This window comes from Notamacropus eugenii, chromosome 6 (genome assembly GCF_028372415.1).
Source record: "Notamacropus eugenii isolate mMacEug1 chromosome 6, mMacEug1.pri_v2, whole genome shotgun sequence".
Classification (NCBI taxonomy): Eukaryota; Metazoa; Chordata; class Mammalia; order Diprotodontia; family Macropodidae; genus Notamacropus; species Notamacropus eugenii.
The window spans coordinates 172,961,104-172,987,539 of record NC_092877.1 but is presented as its reverse complement, the minus strand read 5'-3'; the positions used below and the strand labels follow the sequence as shown (position 1 = coordinate 172,987,539).

The 26,436-nt window shown below is 36.3% G+C and overlaps 1 pseudogene; it reads left to right on the top strand.

Annotated features, from left to right (window-relative positions):
• LOC140512187 (importin subunit beta-1-like) lies at positions 1-21,939 on the top strand (annotated as a pseudogene).
• Positions 21,940-26,436: the final 4,497 nt, after the last annotated feature.

The window sequence follows — 26,436 nt, the reverse complement described above, 5'->3', positions numbered from 1 at the left end:
ATGGAGAAAAAGGCTATCATCTTTAGCAGTGGGGATACCATTGATAACCTGGGAGTCAACTGTTTCAGTAGAGTCTTAGCCCCATAGCAAGATAAAAGTGTGGGTGGAGTGAATGTAAATTACTCTAGCATTTAGAGAGTATAAAAGAGGAAAGATATTGAGTAATAATAACTTGAAGGGATGCCATGATTGAATGAAAGATCAGAGAAAGTTTAAAGACACAAAAATTAAATGTTGATTCTGCATTCTACTGCTTCTATAACTTTCCTACATCATCATCATTTAGTTGCACTTTTTGAAGTAGTCTTCTAGAAGTAGTCTTGTCATATTTTAAAAGGAAATGCTTAAATTCTATAAACTGTTATTTTCATGCTAAATTGATTTTGGGTATTGATAGTTAAAAGATTAATCTATAAGAAGTTAGATTATTCTATGAAAAGCTAACTTCTCATGTAATTAAATTAGGTCAAATGTTACAAAGTTGTTGCTAGTATACATAGAGTGAATGGGAGTTCATTACAAAAAATAAAGTAAGTGAATGGATGCTAATTGTGAATATCTTATGTGGCAATATATTTAAACATGGTGGATAGAGAGCTGGCCTCAAAGTTACAGAGACATGGTTTCAAGTGTCATCTCTGACACATCCTGGCTAGGTGATCCTGGGCAAATTGTTAACCTCTATGTATTCTAGGACACTCTGTAAGACTATAATTTGCAGAGAAGGTGCCAACCTCTATTACTCAAGGGGAGTTTCCTCACTTGAGAGTTCTCTGTAAATGAAGCAGAGGTTGAACATCATTGGTTGAGAATCTATTTCCTAACCCTAAGGAATTTGAGAAGTCAAACGTGCAAGTTATTTTTAATAGATTATCCCAAAAGAAAAGCCTTTCCTCAAGCATCTTAATAAGAAATTCTTTGGAACTACACATGGAGATAAATCTTGATGAAGAAGAAAGAGCTGAATATTCAAGAAAGAGACTTAGGCTGAAAAAAAGAAAGAAACCATTATTGAGATTCTTTTTTCACACGTCACAGAAGACATAAAATAGATGATGTGTAAATTAACAAGATCAAGGCATAATGCTTAGTAGTAATTTGAGTGACATCCCATGATAAAATTAAATAACATGTCAGGTGGATAAAACTGATGTACCATTTAACTCCACTATTTCCTTTCCAGATGCCTCTGCCATTAATTGCCAGAAAAAGGACAGTTACAGATGTCATAAAGATTTCACTCTTAATTTGAATCATCCTTTCCAGTCACTGCCAGCGACCAAAAATCTGTCAGGATCCACATGCTCTATAGTGAGTACTGTGCAAGATGATGAATCAGCTGGGGCTGGAAGTGGCCCTGAGAATGCATACAGGGTGTGATTCCAGAAGCAAAACCAGTCCCTCAAAAGCAGGGTGAATGACAGCTCCCTCGAAAAACAGAAGGTAAAGATGCTAATGAAGAAGGCTGTGCAGTTAATATTATGAATTTTCCATGTGTAAGTTGTTTTCTCAGATTGTTGCATTCCAATCTTTATTACAAGAAACAAGGAAAATAAATGATAATGTCATGGGATGACAAAATTCATTTCTTGTTTCTCCTTACATGCTTCCTAGAATCAAGCAGGTGTTTAATCATTGTAACATATTCCACAATCACTGAAAAGCAGTGGCTTAGACCATTGTGATAAATTAGACTTCTCTGGGATAACTGTGATTTGCTACTTCTCTTTTTAAATATTTAACAAGTTAAACAATTCAGTTTATATGAATTCATATTCACACAAAATGTCCTTCCATGTGTAGTTTTTCTCTCATTTTGGATTCTTTAGAAGTGTCTTCTCCAAAGCTTAAATTTAATCTATTTACTTTTCCCCAAGACATGAAATGATCTAGTTAGTTGATTATAAGACTGATAAATACTAGCATACAGTATGGCTGCTTGCATAACTTCATTGTTGATTTGTTGTGACAGGGAGAGACGTTAGAGGGCTTAAGACTCTTACTTTATTCTAGTCTGATTTTTTCAAAGGCAGTTGTTAGCCATGGGAGTACCGCCTCCTGCAACATTCCCTAATCACCCTTGTCCAAGGGCCTGGGGGAAATGGGGAGTAACAAACCCTATATCTTGCTGTGTCAGTCAGGACAGCAACAACTTTTGAACTCCCCTATAAAAATCAGAGATGAGATTGAAGTCTCATTGGGACTCACGTGAGGCAAACACACATTCTTCCCCCCCCCCCCCACATACACACACAGCATTCTAGTTTGTGCATTCAACCCTATACATTCACCACTCACTAACGATTGCCCACCTGCTTTATAGGGCATCAAACAATGAAGGTGTATTGCCAGCAATAGCCTCCAAGTTTACCTTACGTGATCCCTGTGTCTTACTGCACAGTCTAAAACACTTTAGCCCAAGTTTTTATATTATTTATTGTATAATGTGTTTGTGTTTGTCCTTTGTTCCAGAAGAAGACCATGCCATCAGAAAATGATGACATGACTTGCACTTGACTTGGTTTTGAGTGAGGTAGGGCTGATAGGGTTAGGGTTAGTGTGGTGGAGATATTTTGAACCTTAATCATGAAAACTCATATCTAATACCCAAGAAAAAGAACTCTAAGTACAGAATCACAGTAATTGCTTTTATGAAATTAGATAGAATTGAATATAATTATCATAGCAGGGAAGATCCTTGTAATTCTGTCATTACAGGCTCCATAAATGATGAACATTGTGTCATATTCAGGTTTCAATGTTTATGTTGATTGTGTTTCAATAGATTTGGTTGACCTGGAGCATGTGGAGTCATGTCTTCCTAAGCAATGTAAGCTCTGTTAATCTTTTTATTTTTGTGAATTTCACTCCATACAATCATATTCTTGTCTACCTCTAAGGCAACTGACACTTTTACAGTGAATTTCACATGAACTGCAGGTGTATTATCTGCATATCTTGCTGTCATATTTCTTGGCCTAATCAGAGTAGCGTAAAGAGTTGCTTAGTGATTCATCTCATTTAACTTTCCTTTGCAATATGGTATCAAGGAAGTGGACTTTTTTCCTACTTCTTTTGAGACAATCCTCGCCAGCGGTTTCACATATTAATAGTTAGGTTTTGTTGTTTCTCTTTTGAGATAATCGGAATGATTTTGTCTTTTTAAAGAGAAAAATAATCCTCTCACTGTCTCAGTCTTGATTCTTTGTCTCTGAATGTAGTTCAGTAATTCATATGTCTTGTAATGAGTTAAATTTAGAAATTCTGTTCCCTTGTAAATTCCTTTTCTATTTGGGTGGTTAGTTTCAGGAACCACAATGAGCTCAATTTCTGTTAAATGAGTTTGTTACACATATGTCTTCCATACTATACCAGTCCATGTTACAGAATTGTGTTTAGTGTGAGAGACTAGACTTGTAATTCCATTGGGATGAAATAACTTCCTTGACCAGGACAAGTTAGCACCTTCTGTGAAACTAAGCATCTCAGACAATGGACTGGAGCACTGAAAAGGTAGGTGGTTTGTTAATAATCGCACAGACAATATCAAAACCATAGCTGGGACTCAAGCTCAGGCCTTCTTCATTTCAAAGTCTGATCTCCATCTACACTACCTCTCAAATTTCATTTGTCTCTCTGTGATCCCCTGACTCTGAAACCATTGGTTATTGATTCCCTCTATCAGATAAAATCCAAACTGAAGATAATGTGTAACAAACCTCATCTTAAAAAAATTACCTATCTGCTTAGTAAAAGCTATTAGTGTTCAGGCACTTGTAATTTTTGAAAAAATATTCCATAGCTTGATGACAATCAATCGTGACAAAGAGCAGGCATCAGGAAGTCAGAAACGTAGATAGTAGTATATGGCTTCATTGGAAGCAGGAAGAGAAAGCAATCAAAGAGCTCTTTGCTTTCATCAGTTTGGGGGAGGAGGCTATGAGGACCCCCCTAATGGGAGTTTTTTTTACTTTCTTTCATCCAGATACATGTTTCCCCTCCCCAAATACATTTACTCAAGAATCGTTGATGCTTTGAGTTCTCTTCATTATTGGTAACATTTGGTTTACTTTCCTGCATGTTGGCATCAAGGTACATAATCTAAGGGTGTTAAAACGACTTGGCCATAGGATAAAATACAAAGTTCACAAAGAAATTCCCAATTGTTCAGCAGAGTAATTCACCTGCCTTTAAATGTTTGCAAGATGAATGGGTATACTAAGGACTTTGACGGTCAGACTCTAACCAGTCTTATTTCATCCTGCTCATCTTCACTCTTATCTTCAAACCAAATGGTTCTATCAGTTAGTCTGCATATAGTCCTGCCCCTGTGCCTGCCCCTGTGTTACCTCTTTGTGTCTCTTCAGGTCATCTGTTAAACTCTCTCTTCATTCAGAACCTTTGTGTAGTTTAAACTCCAGGGACATTTCCTGCATTTTACTAGTCTTCCTGACAATTATTTCCTATTACATCAGCTTGTTGGTTGCTTTTAAATGTTTACTTGTTATAACGAATATGAGCTAATGTTACAGAGCACCTGCTACCACAAGCATGAAACAGCAATCATTCCCAAGGCTTACAAAACCAGATTCAAGGTTAATTCTTATTTCAGAACTTTTCAAAAAGAGAAATATAGATCAAATATGACGTAGAAGCAAAAAGAATTATATGTTCACTGAGCGCAAGGATCCATGATTTCATTGTTTTAGACACTAGAGTAGATGCTGTGAAAACTGAGACAGATTGAGATCTATTTCCACTCTGTCTCTTTTCTGAGTTATGTACAGTCTTCTTTATTCATTTCTGCAGGGGGGAAATCATCTCCTTATTGCCCGACTTTAAATGATATCCACACAGAATATACACATACAAACAAGCATTGCTCACCTCTAGCAGTGTAAGCTATCCCTCTCTCCTGGAAATTAAGACTTGTTTCAGTTAGTAGCAGTTGTAGTGTTTTCTTCCTCAATCTGAAAATGCTGCTAGCATAAGTGTCCTTTGTTCTCAAAGAGGACCAAATTGATTTCACTATGGTAGAGTGAAGATTGAATGGGTCTGACTATGAATGATCATACTAATAGTAACGTTTTATGGTTTACTACACATCTGGCACAAATACTCTGTGAGGACATTTGATTTGAATACTCCAAGTATGGGCCTCTCATGTTTCCTTGCAGCTGTCTCAATTCTGCTTTGCTCTTAGAGCACAACAATTTCTCTGATGTGGGCACGCTATGATGACCAGTCTTCTGCCAGTATCTCCCATGTTACACAGTCAATTCCAAAATTCTTAAGAGAAACCTTGAGAGTATCCCTTTATTGCTTTTTCTATCCACCACATGAATACTTGTTTTGGGGAGTTCTTCATACATACTAAAGTTCTTTAGTCTTTTTGGCTTGTGTAAATTTTGCCTTCAATATGACTAGCCCATTGTAGTTGGAGAATTTGCATGCTTGGCAGTTCAGTTCTATGTTACAACCACAGTGTCTGAAACTTTATTCTGTTCTGCTAGATGATCTTCAGAATCTTCCTAAGAAAATTCAGTTGGAAGCGATTCAGTTACCTGGCCTGGCTCTGGTATAGTGTCCAGGATTCAGAGGCATACCACAGTGAATTATCTCTTCTTTTACATAATTTCCTTTGGAGCCTCCCAAGTACTTAGCTAGTTCTTCCAATGCCTGTGTAAACATCCTTGGCAAGGGTATGCTGCTGTGTAAGTTGTTGCAAGAAGAAGATGGAGAAAAATGCTATCAGCTTTAGCAGTGAAGATACCTTTGATAATCTGGGAGTCAGCAGTTTCATTAGAGTCTTAGCCTCATAAACAGATAATTCCCAATTGTTCAGCACAGTAACTCACCTGGCTGCAAATGTTTGTGAGATAAAGGAGTGTTTGCTACTAAGGACTTTGACAGTCAGAGTAGTTTATTCAGCTACTCAATGATACAGATCTCATTTACTTTGACATCCTTTTGCAATATGTTATCAAGGATATTTTCCTACTTCTTTTGAAATAGTCCTTGACAGTGGTTTCACCTAGGAAGAGTTAGGTTTTGCTCTCTCTGTCTTTTCAGATAGTCAGATTGATTTTGTGTTTTTTAAAAATATTTTTGTCCTCTTACTGCCTGAGCCATGATTCTTTGGCTCTGAATTTTGCTCAGAAATTCATCTGTCCTGTAATGAGTTAAATTTAGATGTTCAGTTTCCTTGTTAATCCCTTTTCTATTCAGGTGGTTACTTTCAGGAAACACAATGACCTCAATTTCAATTAAATGTGTTTGTTATACAGATGTCCTCCCTATGATACAAGTACACATCTCACAATTGTTTTTAGTGTGAGAGATTTGACTTGTAATTCCCTTGGGATGAATTAACTCCATTGACCTGGACAGGTTAGTAACTTCTGTGAAACTAAGGGTCTTAGAGAATTGACTGGGGCACTGAAATGGTAGGTGGTGTGTTAATAGTCACACAGGCAATATCAAAATCACAGGTGGGACTCAAGCTCAGGCCTTCCTCATTCTGGAGTCAGATCTCCATCCACACTGTCTCTCCAACTTCATTCTTCTCCCTCTGATCCCCTGGCTCTGAAACTTTTGGTTATTCGTTCCCTTTGTCTATCAGAGAAAATGAACACTGAAGAAAATGTGTAATATATCTTATCTTAAGCCCCATAGCCAGAAAAAATGTGTGCTGAGTGTATATAAATAACTCTATTATTTAGAGTTATTTATATAGGGGAAAAATAGTGGGCAATAATAAATTGAAGGGATCCCATGGTTAAATGAAGGATGAGAGAAACTTTAAAGACACAGAAATTAAATGTTGATTTTGTATCCTTGTGTTTCTATCACTTTCATACATCATTGTCCTTTAGTTGCACTTTTTGAGTCTAGCATATAAGTAGTCTTGTCATATTTTAGAAGGAAATGCTTAAAGTCTTTAAACTGTTATTTTCATGGTAAATTTATCATGGATATGAAAATTTAAATGATCAATCTTTAAGAAGTTAGATTATTCAAAAAAAGCTATCTTCTCATTTAAAGTAGTTCAAATGTAACAAAAGTGTTGCGACTATACATAGATCAAATAGGAGTTCATAAAAAAAAAAAATAAAGGAAGTGAACAGAGCCTAATTGTGAGCATGTCTTGTGCAAAAATATTTTAACATGGTGGATAGTGTGCTGGCCTGGAATCCACAACGACATGGTTTCAAATGTCATCTCTGACACATCCTGGCTAGGTGAACTTGGGCAAATTGCTTAACCTCTATGTTCTCTAGGAAATTCTCTAAGACTATAAGTTGCAGATAAGGTGTCAGTCTCCATTGTTCAAGGGGAGTTTCCTCACCTGAGAGCTCTTTGTAAATAACACACGGGTTAAAATTCGTAGGTTCAGGGTCTGTTTCCTAATCCTAAGTAATGAAAGTCAAATGCGCATGTTAATTTTGAAAGATTATTCCAAAAGAAAAGCTTTTCCTGAAGCACCTTCTTAAGAAATTCTTTGACACTACACATGGAGATAAATCTTGATGAGGGTGTAAGAACTGGTAATCCCCAAAAGAGAGGATAGGCTGAAAAAAAAAAAAGAAAGAAACCATTATTGGGATTGTTTTTTCCACACATTACATGGATAAAATACATGATACATAAATTAACAAAATCAAGTCATAAAGCTAGGTAGCAATTTGAGTGACATCCCATGATAAATTTAACAAGTATGCCAGGTGGTTAAAACTGATGTAATACTGAACTCCACTATTTGCTTTTCAGATGCATCTTCCATTAGTTGTCAGAAAAAGCACAATTACAGACGTCCTAAGGATTTGACTCAACTTAAATCATTTTTACCAGTTACTGCCAGTGACCAAAAACTGGTCAAGATCTGCAGACTTTAGAGTGAGTCCTATCCTGAAAGAAGAAACAGCTGGAGCTGGCTCTGAATGTATACAGGGTTGTGATTGCAGGAGCAAAATAAGTCCCTCAGAAGCAGGTATTATTACACTTCTTGTAATAATAGAAGGTAAACAAGCTCATGAAGAATCTTGCACAGTTAACATTATGAATTTTTCATGTGTCGATCATTTTCTCAAATTGTTGCATTCCAATCTTTATTAGCAGACGTAAGCAAAATAAATGATTAAGTCATGCAATGACAAAATTCATTTCTTGTTTCTCCTCTCATGCAGCCTATAATCCAGCAGGTGTCTTTTGAACAGGTATTTTTATTTTCTCCTTTAATCAGTGTAACATAATCCAGCTACTGAAAGGCAGTAGCTTAGACTTTTGTGATAAATTAGTCTCCTCCAGGATAACTGTGATTTGCTACTTTACTTTTTAAAATGTCAAATATTAAATGACCTAGTTAGTTGCTGCTTTGTAATTAGTATTACAATAGTATTTTTAGATGCTGCATAAATTAAGAAGTTTCATATTCAGGTTGAAATGCTTATTTTGATTTTGTTTCAATAGATTTGTTTGTACTGTGACATATACAGTTATTGTTTCCTATTCTTTAAAAGTTCTGTATATATTTTCAGGTCTGGGATCTTCTTTCCAAGTAATCATCCTCTGTCTTGTTCTGAGGAACCTGAAAGTTGTACAGTGACTTTCAAATTCACTGCTGGAGTATCTGCATAGCCAAGACTTTGGCTTGCTGAGAAAAGCTTATTGAGTTACTTCATAACACAGATCTCATTTACTTTTACTTTCCTATGCAATATGGCATCAAGGAAGAAGACTTGTTTTTCCCTTCTTTTGAGACAATCCTAGACAGTGGTTTCACGTATTAAGATTTAGGTTTTGTTCGCTGTCTTTTGAAATAACCAAATGGATTTTGTTTTCATGTATTTATTTTGTCCACTCACTGACTGTGTCATTATTCTTTGTCTCTGAACTTAGCTCAGAAATTCATTGGTCCTGTAATGAGTTAAATTTAGAAATCTAGTTGTCCTGTGGATCATTTTTCTATTCTTGTTTCAAGGTGATCTTCTAGCCTTAAAGGAAGCATGTGGACACCAAGGAATCTGGTCTACTAGTAACTGGTCTAGCTATCCTTCCAGGATGTCTGGCTTGTTATTTAAAGAAATCAGATCCTCTGTCTATGACCCTGCAGGCAGACTCAAGCAATGAATATTTCTTAGTCACAAGAGAGAAGCAAGTAGTTGTTGCTAATGGTTCCTTCCCAATTTCCAATGTGACTCACATTGTCCTGATTCCCAGGATGCTGTATACTCATTGTTTTCCCACCTATCTGTCCCTGTTCTTCATTCTCTTATACTTCCCCAAATTCCATGGAGGATAGTAATCTTATCTTGGATTTGTTGTCTTTGGTTAGTGAGAAATACAAGTGACCCAATTAATTAGTAACTGCTGGCCTAACTAGTAGATTAATCATGCATGATCACTGTCTCTTGGTTTACCTTAATTTTGAAATGTAAAGATTTCATCTAGATTACATACATAAATCTATATTCAGAGTTTCCTGGGTTGTGGTCTGAAATGATTGTCTCACTAGAAATGTAAATTGTGTCATTAGATTCCAATTACGAAATAATTTGATGAATGCATAATTAATAGAAATTTCTTATGTCTATTCCTTATTTTAAAAGAGATTACAATAGATAAATTATAGCTGTCATAACTGCCATTACTGTTAATGGTGAGATTTTATTTATATAAGAAAAGTAATTCTGAATAATATAAATTGTTACTTAAATATTCATATCAATTTAACACGATATTTGGAATTTAAAGGATCATCAGAGGAACGCTCAGAAAGTTTTGATAAAAGTGACCTGGAACATGTATGTAAAAAGGACATTCAAATTTCTGATATTTTACTTTACTAAAAGTGCCTTTCATTCTAGTGTTATTGGAAGTTTTTCAGAACTTAGTTTGCTTTTTAAATGCATTTTAATTGGTTTAAAACATAATGCATTTTTCAGTGAATAGATAGGACTCCTTTTTGCATAATAAAGCATAGGAATCTTTAATCTGAAAACGGATACTTTTAGAAATAGTCTCCTAGTGAAATGTGTCCATGATGAATGCTAGAAACCTAATGATATTGCTGGATTTTCCTTCATTTCCCACATGTATAAAATGAAGACTTTTTAAAATCCGTAAGAAATATTATGACTATGATAATTTTTATAAGTTAATCATTTAGCTTCTAATTAGTTAAGTGGCATAGTATAGAGAGTCAAGAAGACCTGAGTTTGTCCAACAGTGAGTCCTTATCTCAGAAGTTGGGTTCCTTGGGTTTATGAAACAGTAGATTGCTAGATTCATAGACTACTGTGTCTTCAGTACCTAACATTATGAAGTGCCAAATGGATAATTTTGATTACATTAAATTGAAAATTTTTGCACAAACAAATCCAATGCAACCAAGATTAGGAGGGAAGCAGGCAACTGGGAAAGAATTTTTGCAACTAGTGTCTGTGATAAAGGTCTCATTTCTAAAATATATAGAGAACTGAGTCAAACAAGTCATTGCCCAATTGATAAATGGCCAAAGGATTTGAATAGGCATATTTCAGAGGAAGGAATTAAAACTACTTATAGTCACATGAAAAAATGCTCTAAATCCTTATTGATTAGAGAGATGCAAATCAAAACAACTCTGAGATACCACATCACACCTAACATGACAAACAGGATGATGATATAAGTTGGAGAAGATGTGGGAGAGTTGGAGGACTAATTCACTGTTGGGGGAGCTGTGAACAGATCCAACCATTCTGGAGAGCAATTTGGAACTCTGCCCAAAGGGATACAAAAATGTGCATACTCTTTGACCCAGCAATACCGCTTCTAGAACTGTATCCTCAGGAGATCATAGAAATGGGAAAGGGTCCTACATGTACAAAAATATTTATAGCAGCGCTCTTTGTGGTGGCCAAAAACTGGAAATCAAGGGGATACCCATCAATTGGGGAATAGTTGAACAAATTGTGGTATAGGAATGTAATGGAATACTATTGTGATAAAAGAAATGATGAACAGGAAGACTTCAGAGAGGCCTGGAAAGACTTATATGACCTAATGCTGAGTGAAAGGAGAAGAACCAGGAGAACTTTGTACAGAGCAACCACCACAGTGTGTGAGGATTTTTCTGGTAGGCTTAGAACTTCATTGCAATGCAAGGACTTAAAAAATTCCCAGTGGTCTCTTAAGGCAAAATTCCTTTCATATCCAGAGAAGGAACTATGGAATTTGATTGCAGAATGCAGCCAATCATTCTCTTTTGTATTACATTTTGGTATGTTTTATGATTTCTCCCATTCATTTTAATTCTTCTATGCAACATGACTAAGGTGAAAATGTGTTTAGTAGGAATGTATGTGCAGAACCTATATAAAATTGTATGCCATCTCAGGGAGGGAGGCAGGAGGTTGGGGGGAAGGGAGGGGAAAAACCAAAGATGTATGGAAGTGATTGTAGAACACTGAGAACAAATAAAAAAGACCCAAGTTTGAATCCATCCTTGGGCTCCTAGCTTTGTATGTCTAGTATGATGCCAGACAAGCCACATAACATTTGTAAAATAATTATGCATAATGCTTGTCTCACAAAACGGTTATGAGGGTGCCATGAGATAATATATATAAAGTGTTAGGAAAACCTTAAAGTGCTACACAAATATTAGCCATTGTTATTATTTTAAAATTTTTATTATTTTACCCTACTCATATATTTTACAGGACAAAGTACAGATAGATGCAAATGATTATGATGACCTCATTCAGTCATGTGACACAGCTTCAAAGGATTATGATTTACCTCCCTTAAACTGTAAGAATGTTTTGTTATTGGTTGAGTAACTTAGTGCTAATTGTAAAAGTAAGAACATTTTGAAATTTTCTGACAGAATAACAGTGTTAAACAGAAATCAAAGATGTCTGACTCATAGTAAGGTGGAAGTGAGCCTAATCTCTGGCAAATCTTGGCCAAGATGAAAGGGATTATGTTGACTGAAGGCTAATAAATTTCTCAGCCACCTTCTATTTGTTTCAATTCAAAAAGAATTACTAAGTACCTACTGTGTGGTAAACATTCAAAGTTTAGATAAGTTTCCTCATTGAGTTTGCAATTTAATAGGGGATATAAGCTGCATAGATAACTCAAATATTAAAATATATATAAATGTTGGAGGAATACAGTCATATTACTATATGAGGTTCAGTGTGGAAAGAACATTAACTATGAAAAATAAATAACCTATGTGTGAAGGAACCATTTGAGTTGAGTTTTAAAGGATGGATATAATCTCAGTAGGTATAGAACATGAGAGTATATGGGGATAAAATGAATAATCTGAGCATGGAAACTGTGAGTAAAAAGGCAGGAAAAGGACAGTGAAAAAATCCAGTTTTACTGGACAATACATAGCAGCAAGAATTAAAAATGGAAAGGTAGATAATGGAGAGGGTCTAGATTTTGTCTATAGAAAAGTCCCTCAAACTTGGAGCTTCAGTTTCTTCATCTATTAAATATCATACTTCACAGGATTGTTGTGGTGGGATGTATTTTGTAAGCCTCTATGTGCTATATTATATAATATGCGTTCTTAATATTGCATGCTAGGATAAGGTGTATGAATATTATTTGCTTGGTTGGTAATAGGAGAACCATTTGAAGAGACTGACATGAATACATATATAAAGGTATCAGGTAGTGAGCTCTTTCATGGAAAAATTAATCAAAATATTAAAATCTTTCTCAAAATGGGCCAAAATATCAACAATCTTGCAAATGTTCTGCTAGTTTTTGTAATTCTTCTGTCAGCATAGCATACAGTGTACTGGACACAATGCCATGAGTAGCTAGGTTCAGATTCTGCCTTATACACCTACTAATTTTATGAATCTTAACAAGCCCTTTAACTTCTCTGTTCCTCAGTTTCTTCCTTTGCTTTGAATCTTTGAACTTATCATTTCCTTTACTGACAGCTTCACTTCGTGCTCCAATAAGTGTGTCTATCTCTACTAACTGTGTTATCTCTTTTTGCTTCAACTCTATTAAACATTGAAATATATGAAGACTTGAAAGTTGCCAAGGGAAACCTAATAATAAAGTCTATTGAATCTGTAACTTGATATAACACACATTTCTAACTCCAGATTAGGTCTAAATTTGGTGATGTATCTCTCTGAAAAATAAAGGGACAGCAGCTATTTTCCATAATGCTCTGAAGATTTTTTTCACTTTCCTCTGGTGTTTCAGCTATATTTTATTTAAAACTACCAGAAGACTTACCAATGAATAAATGAGGATAGATGTTATTGTATGCATGTTGCCTACTTATTTATGCTATAAGTCTCTAAAGAAGAAGCAGTATTTACAGACAACTATTTAAAGTAAAACATTTATTATACTTATAAAAAAATTTGGTATATTTGCAATACATAGATATTAAGTATATGATGAATTTTATTAATCTTATTTGTCCACGCAGAATACACAACCGAATATTTACTTTTCACATATAGTTCTCCCATATCGCGAAAAATTATGAACTCTCAAATTTTTTTTTTATAAAGTAATGTGTAACTTAAAGATTCTTTTTAATTGTCCACAGTGCCCACAGGGAAATGTTATTTTCACATTCGGTGTGAATATACATGGATATTACTTTGTAATTCCCAGAGTATTTGAATTCTAAATATACTGCTAGTGTTCTGCAGATTTTAAAATACTCATTTTTTATTGACTTGTGTTTTTTCTCTGCACAGATCCTCTTAGACATTTGAAAATTGAGGGTGTAGTTCTTAAATATGATCAATCAGTCGAACATAAAAAATCACATTGTACATTACTCGCCAGAAAAGTTAAGAATTTAGAAAACATGATTAGTGGAATGCAGAAACAATTGTCAGAAACAAGAGAAATGAAATCCCAGTTAGAGCATCAAATAGCAGAATGGAACAGAGAACTCTGTAGCATCAGGTATGGAACGCAAGATTTTAAATAAAGCCTTGGAAGCATTTCTCTTAGCGTTGAAAAAATGTGGCAGCGAATTTGAAGTTGGAAGGCAAAAATAATATTATGAATGAGCCCTACTTATTCCTTTTTACTCCACGGACATCTATGAGTCAAATTTTTAGAATTAACAAAACTATAGCGCATTTACTTGCAATTCATTTTTTTCAAAATGAGGTAAAAAATAAAATCTGAATACTGCATAGTAATGTGAAAATGGATTGGATTTTATCTACATTCCCATCTACACTTTTTACCAGAGTCATTCAAATGCATCAAAATTCAGGACGTATGATTTTCTAGCTATAACCAATTTATGGAATTTCTCTTCATTGAATCAAAAAAGCAAAAACATCCCTCCAGCTGTATGATGCATTTTGGTAGAAGTTTACTACCCTAGAGTAGCCTGGATAGAGAAATGGATTCCTGTCTCATTTCTGACACAACCTGACTTTGTGAGCCTGTGCAAGTTACGTTAATTCTCAGCACCACAGACAACTCTCCAAACTCAAAATTGTAGAGCATTCAATTTGCATCAATAAAAGGGAGTTCCTTGACTGTGAGTTCCCTACATGGATCCAGTTACCCCTAAATTAATATTCTTTTCCTTTAGTCATTCAGATGACTATATTTAAGTGGCATTCTATTCCTTATTTCTACTGACCTGTCATTTAAAAACAGCAGTTTTAATCTGTTTACCTTAAAGCAAGAGAAAATAAAGCTAGAGAAATGCTAGAGAAATAAAACTAGAGAAAATAAAGCTACAGAAATGCTATGTGAAGAAAATAGAAAACAGTTCAGAAGAGAAGAAGAACAATATAGCAAAGTAGTGGATCTAAACCAGCAACATGAATGCAGTGTCAGATCTCTGGAAGTTGAACTGAGAACAGTAAGAGATCATTTGCAGCAGGTAAATTGGAATGTAAAGTCACTATTTCCATCTTTTGTTGTTAAGAATACTTATGGGTTCCCTGGGAGTGGGGAGATGAATACTGCAGGTTTTTGAATTCTAAAAATGGCTATGATTTTTATTTCTAGTATAAGGAAGTTGGGTTCAATCATTTGTAAATATGTACTCATAAATATGTAACAAGAAAAGAAAAGTTTCCCATATTTTAGCATTTGAATGTAAAATTACAGTCTAAATACCCATGGAAGAAATAAAGTGAAGCTGGTACTTTTGAAAGTATGTCTCACAGTAGAGAATCAGTATGGTGTACTGAATAGAGCTGGCCTCAAATCCATGAGGAGGAGGGTTCAAATGTTGCCATGGACACTTCCTGACTGAGTGACCCTGAGCAGTTCATCTCAATGGACCCCAGGCCAGAAATTTCAAATTCCCTCAAAGCTGCCCACAAAACTCAGGACTAGGGGGATCTATTTGACAGCACTGTTCTATCCTTAGCTTGTACAAGAGTATAAATTCCAGAGCACGTTGGTAGAATAAGGTTATTCCTTACCTGAAAATTCTCTAGGTCAATGGAATTGCAAGCTCAATCCCTTTTTCTATTCCTTGTATGACACTTTAGCACTCATACTTCAGTATTCAGAATAGTTTATTGTTCTCTAACATCTTTACCTTTTATTTATGCAATTCTTATGCAATTAATATTATTCAAGCCTTTCTAAATGGAGGAAAGGCTAAGTATTCATTAGTCAGAGCACCTAAGATGAAATGAACCTAAGATGAAATTCAGTAAGGATGAATGTAAAATTATGTAATTAGATACAAAAATACTTTATGTATAAGTTGGAGGAAATATGATTAGATAGCATTTTGTCTGAAAAGATGAAGGAATCTTAGTCAGCTCTAAGCTGAAGTTGAGTCAGTGCTGCTATATGACTACCAAAAAGCTGGTGTAAATTCAGAGAAGCATATTTTCTAAATAGAGGAACTAAAAATGCCTCTTTACTCTGACCTGAATAGACATTGCTTGTACTATTGAATTCATTTGTGGCTCCCACAGAATTATGGTAACATGTAAGCAGGATGGCAAACAGGATGAGGAAGGCCCTTGGAATCTATGACATGTGAGGATCAGTTAAAGGAACTAGAGATGTTTATCCTTATGTCTTCAAGTTGTTGAAGGACAGTCATGTGGAAGAAGGGTGAAATTCGCTCTGCTTCAGTCTAAGGGACAGAGCTAAGAACAATGGATGGAGTGGCAAAAATGTACATTTTTAGAGTTAATGTCAGGAAAAAATTGCGAACAAATAGAACGCTTATAAATAGAATGAGTTGCATTGAGAGATGGTGACTTCCCTCATCTGTGAAGATTTCAAGTTGAAGTTGGTAAGAGTTAGGTATGTAGCGATGGATATGGATTGGACTGAATAGTTGTTGATATTCCTTTGCAATTTTCAAATGCTATTCTTCTTGTTGCTTTTCATTTTCAGTAGCCTACTTTTCTTAATTTTTTAAAATCTATTTTCTGCCCTCTTCAGATTCTATATTCCAGTTAAAGGTGAAATGTTTTTGCTGACTTTTGAAAGGAAAAGATGATTAAAAATTTTGTGAAATTGTTGTGCCCAGGTTGAAGAAGAGTTAAATAACACTCAAAGACAACTTGTTCAGGAGCAGAGAGCCAGAGCTTTGCAAGCCTCCATTCTGAATAATATTCTTTGAAAGCAGAAAGAAAAAGAAGCTGTTGCTTCCCAAACGACTCAGATTTCTCAGGTATTTGCTTTGGTCATTTTCCAATCTAACTACATATTTAAAAAGTCAGGATTTCTGTTCTTCATATTTGGACATATTTGTCATCCTCAGCCATGTCCATCTGTCTGCAGCAGAGAGGTTGGGACATGCGTGGTGACCAAAACCAGCACAGATTGTTTCTTTTGCTTGGTTGTTTCTTTTCTTTGAATGGAGTGATTGCTCCAGAGACTCTAGGTTACTCCTACTGAAAAAAAATCCCTGGTTCTCAGTAGTGCCTCTGCCCTTTCTGGACATGGGAAAGGGGCAACTCATAAGGGTCACTAACCCCAAGGGGGAGAAAGGAATACAACCAATCAGAAGGGGACACCTCATAAACAAACCACTTTTCTTCTTTGACTAAGAGATTTCTTCTGTTTGTGCTTTTCAGGGCGCAGAGTAAGGGTTACAACAAAACATATGTTAATAGTTTGGTCTACTTCACATTGTTGTCTCACTCATGTTCCATGAAAAAGAAGGAATAGTAGTATTTTCAGCAAGAATAAATTTCACTGGGGAAGAAGCCAAGATGGAGGAGTAGAAAGACACACATATGCTAGCTCCGAACCCACAGCCCATAAAATATCTGTAAAGAAGAACTCCCAACAAATTCTGGAGCAGCAGAAGCCAAAGAACAACGGAGTGGACTAGATTTCTGTTCCAGAGAGACCTGAAAACCTGACGTGAAGCAGAGCCCAGCCCTGCCTTGGCTGCATGGCACCCAGAGGAGCAGATCCAAGCAGGCTTCAGGGACAGAGTCTCCAGCAACCGTGCAGTTCCCTCCACCCACAGGTGACAAGGGTCAGTGAGAGGGTCTCTTTGGCTGGTCGAGAGGGGAGTGGGGTGTCCCCATAACTCAGGCCCCCTCGGGAGGCAGCAGTGGACAGGGGCTCCCAAAGCAGGCTGGAGCCCGGATACATTGTTAAAGGTCTCTGCATAAATCCCCTAAGAGAACTGAGCCCAGAGTGGCGGCCCTGCCCCCACCTGAGCACTTGAACTTAATCTCACACTGAATAGCAGCCCCACCCCCCCAAAGCCCTGAGGCTAGGAAGCAGCATTTGAATCTCAGACCCCAAGCGCTGGCTGGGTGGATCTGGAGGCATGGTGGGTGTGGAAAGAAAACTCAGAAGTCAAGTCACTGGCTGGGAAAATGCCCAAAAAAGGGGAAAAAAAATAAGACTATAGAAGGTTACTTTCTTGGTGAACAGATAATTCCTCCCTTCCTTTCAGATGAGGAAGAACAATGCTTACAATCAGGGAAAGACACAGAAGTCAAGGCTTCTGTATCCCACACATCCAAAATAAATATACCATAGGCTCAGGCCATGGAAGAGCTCAAAAAGGATTTTGAAAATCAAGTTAGGGAGGTGGAGGAAAAACTGGGAAGAGAAATGACAGAGATGCAAGAAAAGCATGAAAAGCAGGTCCACACCTTGCTAAAGGAGACCCCCAAAAATGCTGAAGAAAATAACACCTTGAAAAATAGGCTAACTCAATTGGAAAAAGAGGTTCAAAAAGCCAATGAGGAGAAGAATGCTTTCAAAAGCAGAATTAGCCAAATGGAAAAGGAGGTTCAAAAGCTCACTGAAGAAAATAGATCTTTAAAAATTAGAATGGAACAGATGGAGGCTAATGACTTTATGAGAAACCAAGAAATCACAAAACAAAACCAAAAGAATGAAAAAATGGAAGATAATGTGAAATATCTCATTGGAAAAACAACTGACCTGGAAACTAGATCCAGGAGAGACAATTTAAACATTATGGGACTACCTGAAAACCATGATTAAAAAAAGAGCCTAGACATCATTTTTCATGAAATTATCAAGGAAAACTGCCCTGATATTTTAGAACCAGAGGGCAAAATAAGTATTCAAGGAATCCACCAATCACCTCCTGAAAGAGATCCAAAAAGAGAAACTCCTAGGAATATTGTGGCCAAATTCCAGAGTTCCCAGGTCAAGGAGAAAATATTGCAAGCAGCTAGAAAGAAACAATTCAAGTATTGTGGAAATACAATCAGGATAACACCAGATCTAGCAGCTTCTACATTAAGGGAATGAAGGGCATGGAATATGATATTCCAGAAGTCAAAGGAACTAGGACTAAAACCAAGAATCACCTACCCAGAAAAACTGAGTATAATACTTCAGGGGAAAAATGGTCTTTGAATGAAATTGGGGACTTTCAAGCATTCATGAAGAAAAGACCAGAGCTGAAAAGAAAATTTGACTTTCAAACAAAAGAATGAAGAGAAGTATGAAAAGGCAAACAGCAAAGAGAAATCATAAGGGATTTACTAAAGTTGAACTGTTTACATTCCTACATGGAAAGACAATATTTGTAACTCTTGAAACTTTTCAGTATCTGGGTAATGGGTGGGATTACACACACACACACACACACACACACACACACACACAGAGACAGAGAGCACAGAGTGAATTGAATAGGAGGGGATCATATCTTAAAAAAATGAAATTAAGTGTTGAGAGAGAAATATATTGGGAGGAGAAAGGGAGAAATGGAATGGGGCAAATTATCTCTCATAAAAGAGGCAAGTGAAAGATTTTTCAGTGGAGGGAAAAAAGGGGGAGGTGAGAGAAAAACATGAAGTTTACTCTCATCACATTCCACTAAAGGAAGGAATAAAATGCACATTCATTTTGGTATGAAAACCTATCTTACAATACAGGAAAGTGGGGGAGAAGGGGATAAGTAGGGTGGGGGAGAGGATGGAAGGGAGGGCAATGGGGGGAGGGAGCAATTTGAAGTCAACATTCTTGGGGAGGGAAAGGATCAAAAAAGAGAATAGAACCAATAGGGGGCAGGATAGGATGGAGGGAAATATAGTCAGTCTTACACAACATGACTATTATGGAAGTCATTTGCAAAACTACACAGATATGGCCTATATTGAATTGCTTGCTTTCCAAAGGGAATGGGTGGGGAGGGAGGGATGAGGAGAAGTTGGAACTCAAAGTTTTATTAAAAACTGTCGAGTACTGTTCTTGCTACTAGGAAATAAGAAATACAGGTAAAGGGGTATAGAAAGTTATCTGGCCCTACAGGACAAAAGAGAAGATGGGGACAAGGGAAGGGAGGGATGATAGAAAAGAGGGCAGATTGGTGATAGGGGCAATTAGAATGCTTGGTGTTTTGGGGTGGGGGGAGGGGACAAGTGGGGAGATAATTTGGAACCCCAAATTTTGTGAAAATGAATGTTAAAAGTTAAATAAATTAATTAAAGAAAAAAAAAGAATAAATTTCACTTAGATTTCTGACATAAAGCTCTATCCACTACAAGGATTCACTCATTCACATTCATCATTGCTTAACATGATAGAAACATATGTTTATCAAATGCCAAATTCAGAATTTTGCATTTCCTTCTTTTTTTCAACTGTGGTTTGAAGCAAATCCTTTGATTGTTTGGCCCTTAGTAATCCTTTGGTGCCTGGGCACTGGGGAATTTCATTTAACTCAGCTGCTACCTATTCACCACCCTCCTCCTGGCTTTAAAGAAGGGATCTCACAGGATGGAGCTTCTTAACTTTTTGATATAGCTCTTTCCACCAGTCCTGAAAGGGGACCAATGCTCCTGGACCAGTTTTACTATGATGGGAGTGCAATATCAACTTTTTATACTTTGGTCTCAAGAATTCTTTCATTACTCCTTTAAAATTGGATGGCTAGGGCTAGATTACCTTCTACTGACCACACTCCAGGTCTCACTTTTCCCATCCCTAAAATGAGTGATTTTGACTAGATAATTTCTAAAAGTTTTAAATCAATGATGCTATGAAAATGCTATGGATCTATCAAAAGACAGATTTTTCCCACGAGTTATACTCAGAAATTTTAAGACTGGGATGCAGCTGTCATGGCTTTTGGCTGCATCTTGGAAGGACCTGAACCCAATCAGTTCAAACCTCTAGTTATTCAGGCAATGCCCACTCACATAGAATTAGGGAAAGATCCCAGTATGGTGGTTGAAGACACAACTGCCTGGACAGTGGGCCGAATCTGTGAGCTGCTCCCTGAGGCTGCCATCAGTGGTGTCTACCTTGCTTCTTCACTGCATCCCTTGGTGGGCCTGAGAGCTGAACCCAGAGTGACTTCCAACGTGCACTGGGTTTTCTCTTGTCTGGATGAAGCTGCTTGTGAAGCTGCAGATGTAGCTGATGATCAGAAGAGCCAACTACCTACTATTTATCTACTTCATGTGAACTCATAGTCCAGAAACTTCTAGAGACCATGGACAGACCTAATGGACACCAGAACAACCTGAGGAGTGCTGCATATGAATCCCTGATGGAAATAGTGAAAAACAGTGCCAAGGACTGTTATTCTGCAGTCCAGAAAATGACTTTGGTCATCAAGGAGGGACTGCAGCAAGTGGTGTAGATGGAGTTTCACATCCAGAGCACATCAGATAGAATTCAGTTCAGCGACCTTCAGTCTTTGCTCTGTGCTACTCTTAAGAATGTCATCTGAAAAGTGCAGCAACAGAACTCTTTGAGGATTTCTGATATGGTCATGGCATCCTTGCTGAGGATGTTCCAGAGCACAACTGGGTCTGGGGTGGTGGTGGTGGAGCACATTGGTAGAAGTGTTGGGTGGTGAAATCCTGAAATACACAGATGCCTTTAAAGTATTCTTGGGCATTGGTTTGAAGAATGATGCTGAGTACCAGGTTTGTTTGACTGTTGTGGGCCTGGTGGGAGACTTGTGTCAAGCCCTATAGTCCAACATTTTACCTTTCTGTGAGAGGTGATACAGCTACTGTTCGTGAAGTTGAGAAATGAAAATGTCCACAGATCTGTCAATCCACAGATTCTGTCAGTATTTGGTGAAATTGCCTTTCTGATTGGGGAGGAGTTTAAGAAGTACCTTGAGGTGGTATTGAATACTCTTCAGCAGGCTTCCTAAGCCCAGGTAGAAAAGTTACACTACGACATGGTGTATTATCTGTATGAACTAAGTGAAGGGCGCTTGGAAGCCTACACCAGAATCATCCAGGGATTAAAGGAAGACAGGAGAATGTACACCTGGATGTGAGGCTGGTGCAGTCCTGAGTAGAATTTATTCTTTCCCACACCGATCACATTGCTGGAGAGGAGGATCACACAGATGTAATAGAAGCTTGTGCTGCTGGACTGATAGGGGATTTGTGTACAACTTTTGGGAAAGATGTACTGAAATTACTGGAGACCAGACCCCTGATCCATGACCTGATAACTGAAGGATGAAGATCCAGATAAAAGGTTGCAGCAGAATATATTGTGCTTCATCTGATGTAACAAAAGCAGGAGTAGAAATCCTAATCTCATACAAAGCAAAAGCAGAAATAGATCTAATCAAAAGAGATAAGGAAGGAAACTATATCTGACTAAAAGACAAATAGAGAACAAACCAATATCAGTAATGAAGATATGCTCTCCAATTGGTATAGCATCCAAATTCCTAGAGGAGAAGTTAAGGGAGTTACAGGAAGAAATAGACAGCAAAACTATACTAGTGGGGGACCTCAACTTCCCCCTCCCTGAACTTGATAACTCTAACCTCAAAATAAACAAGAAAGAAGTTAAGGAGGTAAATTCAACTTTGGATAAGGTAGATATGATAGGTTTCTGGAGAAAATTGAATGGGGAAAGGAATATAATTTTTTCTCAGTGGTACATGGCAAATATACAAAAATTGACCATGTATCAGAGCATAAAAACCTCACAATCCAGTCTAGAAAGGCAGAGATAGTCAGTTCATCCTTCTCAGATCATAATGCAATAAATATTATATGTAATAAAAGACCAGGGAAAGATAGATAAAAAATTAATTGGAAACTAAATAATCTAATCCTAAAGAAAGAGTGGATTCAATAACAAATCATAGAAACAATCAACAACTTCATTCAAGAGAATAACAATAATGAGAAAACCTACCAAATCTTATGAGATACTGCAAAAGGTATTCTTAGAGGAAGCTTCATATCTTTCAATGTCTACATGAATAAAGTAGAGAGAAAGGAGATCAATGAATTGGACATGCAACTGAAAAAGCTAGAGAAAGAACAAACTGAAAATCACCAAAGGAAATAACCAGATTAGAAATACTGAAAACGAAAGGAGAGATGAATACAATTGAAATAAGAAAACTATTAAACTAATCAATAAAACTAAGAGTTGGTTTTATGAAAAAAACAGTAAAATTGATAAAATTTGGTCAATTTGAATAAAAAAAAGAAAGAACACCAGATTACCAATATCAAAAATGAAAAGGGTGAACTCACCTCCAAAGAGGCAGAAATTAGAATAATAATTAGAAATTACTTTGTCCAACAGTATGCCCACAAATTCGACATCTAAATGAAATAGAGGATTACTTTAAAAAAACTATGAATTTTCCAGATTAATAGAATGAGGAAGTTGAAATAGAAGAGGAAGCTGAAAGAGAAATTGAACTAGCCATCAATGAAGTCCCTAGGAAGAAATCTCCAGGGCTGGATGGATTCAAAAGTGAATTGTATCAAACATTTAAAAGGGAGTTAATTCCAATGCTATGTAGAACATTTGGAAAAATTGGGGAAGAAGGAGTCCTCCCAAATTGTTTTTATGATACAAATATGATTTTGATACCTTAAACAGAAAGAGACAAAACAGGGAAAGAAATTTATAGACCAATTTCTCTAATGAATGTAAATGAAAAAAATTTAAATAAAGTTTTAGGAAAAAGAGTATAACAACTCAAAACAAGAATAATATATTATTATTAGGTAGGATTTATACCAGGAATGCAAAGCAGGTTCAGTATTAGGAAAGCTATTAGCATTATTGATCATATCAACAACAAAACTAACAGAAACCACATGGTTATCTTAATAGATGCAGAAAAAGCTTTTGACAAAATATAACCTCCATTTCTATTGAAAACACTGGAGAGCATAGGAATAAATGATACTTTCCATAAAATAATAAGCATTATCTACCTAAGACCCTCAGTAAGCATTGCATGCAATGGAGATACTTAAATGCATTTTCAATAAAATCAGAGGTGAAACAAGGATGTCCATTATCACCACTATTATTCAATATGGTACTAGAAATATTAGCCATAGCAATAAGAAAAGAAAAAGAAATGGAAGAAATTAAAATAGGAAAAAAAGGAACTAAGTTATCACCCTTTGCAGTTGACATGATGATATACGTAGAGAATCCCAGAGATTCAAGTAAAAAACTAATTGAAATAATCAACAACTTAATCAAAGTTGTAGGTTACAAAATACACTGCCACACAGCTTCTGTATTTCTATGTATTACCTACAGAGCCAAACAGAATAGATAGAAAGAGAAAAGCTATTTATAGCTAGGGTAGACACTATAAAATATTTGGGAGTCTACCTGTCAAATCAAAACCAGGGATTACATGAACAGAATCACAAAATACTTTTCTCATGAATAAAGTCAGATCTAAATAAGTGGAAATGTATCTGTTGCTCATGAGTAGACTGTGCTAATACAGTAAAAATGACAATTCTACCTAAATTAATTTACTTATTCAGTGCCATTACCAATTAAACTATCAGATAGTTGTTTTCTAGAGCCAGAAAAAATAATATCAAAATTCATCTGGAAGAACAAAAGGTTCAGAATATCAAGGGAACTAATGAAAAGAAATGCTAAGGAAGGTGGCCTAGCTCTACATGAAAACCACTTGGTATTGGCTAAGAAATAGAAGGGTAGACAAGTGCAATATGCTAGGTACTCAAGATACAGTAGGAAATGAAAATAGCAACCTACTGTTTGATAAACCCAAGGACTCCAGTTTCTGGGATAAGAACTCAGTCTTTGACAAAAATGTCTGGGAAAGCTGGATAACAGTGTGGTGGAAACAAGGCATAGACCAATGCTTGACACCACACACAAGAAGATACTTCAAATGGGTACATGATGTAGGTATAAAGGTTGATACTATAAACAAATTAGTGGAGCAAGGAATAATGTATCTATCAGATTTATGGATAAGGGAAGAATTTTTGACTAAAAAAGAGATAGAAAGCATTATGAAGTGCAAAATGGATCATTTTGATTACATTAAACTGAAAAGGGTTTGCACAGTCAAACCCAATGCAAGCAAGATTCAGAGGGATGCAGAAAACTGGGAAAGAATTTTTGCAGTTAGTGTCTGTGATAAAGGCCTCATTTCTAAAATATATAGAGAAGTGAGTCAAATTTACAAAAATACAAGTCATTCCCCAATTGGTAAATAATCAAAGGATATGAACAGGCATGTTTCAGAGGAAGAAATTAAAGCTATCTATAGTTATATGAAAAAATGCTTCAAATCACTATTGATTAGAGAGTTGCAAGTCAAAACTTCTCTGAGATATCACATCAAACCTATCAGATTGGCTAACATGACAAAACAGGAAGATGACAAATGTTGGAGAAGATGTGGGAGAGTTGGAGGACTAATTCATTGTTGGGGGAGCTGTGAACTCCTCCAGCCATTCTGGAGAGCAATTTGGAACTATGCCCAAAGGGATACAAAAATGTGCATACTCTTTGACCCAGCAATACCACTTCTGGAACTGTATCCCCAAGAGATATAAAAATGGGAAAGGGTCCTATACGTACAAAAATATTTATAGCAGTACTTTTTGTGGTGGCCAAAAACTGGAAATCAAAGGGACGCCCATCAATTGGGGAATAGTTGAATAAATTGGGGTATAGGAATGTAATGGAATACTATTGTGATATAAGAAATGATTAACAGGAAGACTTCAGAGAGGCCTGGAAAGACTTATATGACCTGATGCTGAGTGAAAGGAGCAGAACCAGGAGAACTTTGTACAGAGCAACCACTTCACTGAGTGAGGATTTTTCTGGTAGATTTAGAACTTCATTGTACTTCAAGGACTTAAAAATTCCCAGTGGTCTCTTAACGCAAAATGCCTTTCATATCCAGAGAAGGAACTATGGAATTTGATTGCAGAATGCAGCCAATCATTCTCTTTTGTGTTACATTTTGATATGTTTTATGATTTCTACCATTTTATTTCTTCTATGCAATATGTGTAAGGTGAAAATGTATTTAATAGAAATGTATGTGTAGAAGCCATATAAAACTGTATACAGTCACAGGGAGGAAGTGGGAAGGTAGGGGGAAGGGTGGGAGGGAGGGGGAAAATCAAAGATATATGGAAGTGATTGTAGAACACTGAAAACAAATAAAAGAAAAAAAAGAAAAGAGTGCTAGATTTGAAGTCTGAAGAGACCTGAATTGAAATACCTCTTCAAATAATTACTAAGTATGGCAATGGACAGGTCCTCTAATAACTTTTCCTAATCTAAGTCCTAAGTGATGTTTTGCCCATGAGTATGTTGTAAGACTTTGGTGAGTCAATGTTTTGAAAGTACTGTGCAAAGTACCTTAAAAGGCCTGTGTACATATTAGGTGTTGGTATTTTTATCGTTAACACTATGAGTAGCCAGGGTGGGATAGAATGGATAGAGCAAAGGAAATCAAATATGCTGAAAGGCAGACAGATTTGGGGCCCAAAAATACAGTACATATATTGTGATTGATGAAACTCTTTTAAGAACTGTTCTTTGGGAAAACTGAGTCTGACAGAAATGTGAAATAGTTGAAACCCTCAATTTACTTTTTCTTTGAATACACTATGCTTCTTGGCACCTTGTGCTTTATTTTGAAATAGCAAAGAAAAATCAGAATGCATAATTGTATTTTGAATAGCATCTTTT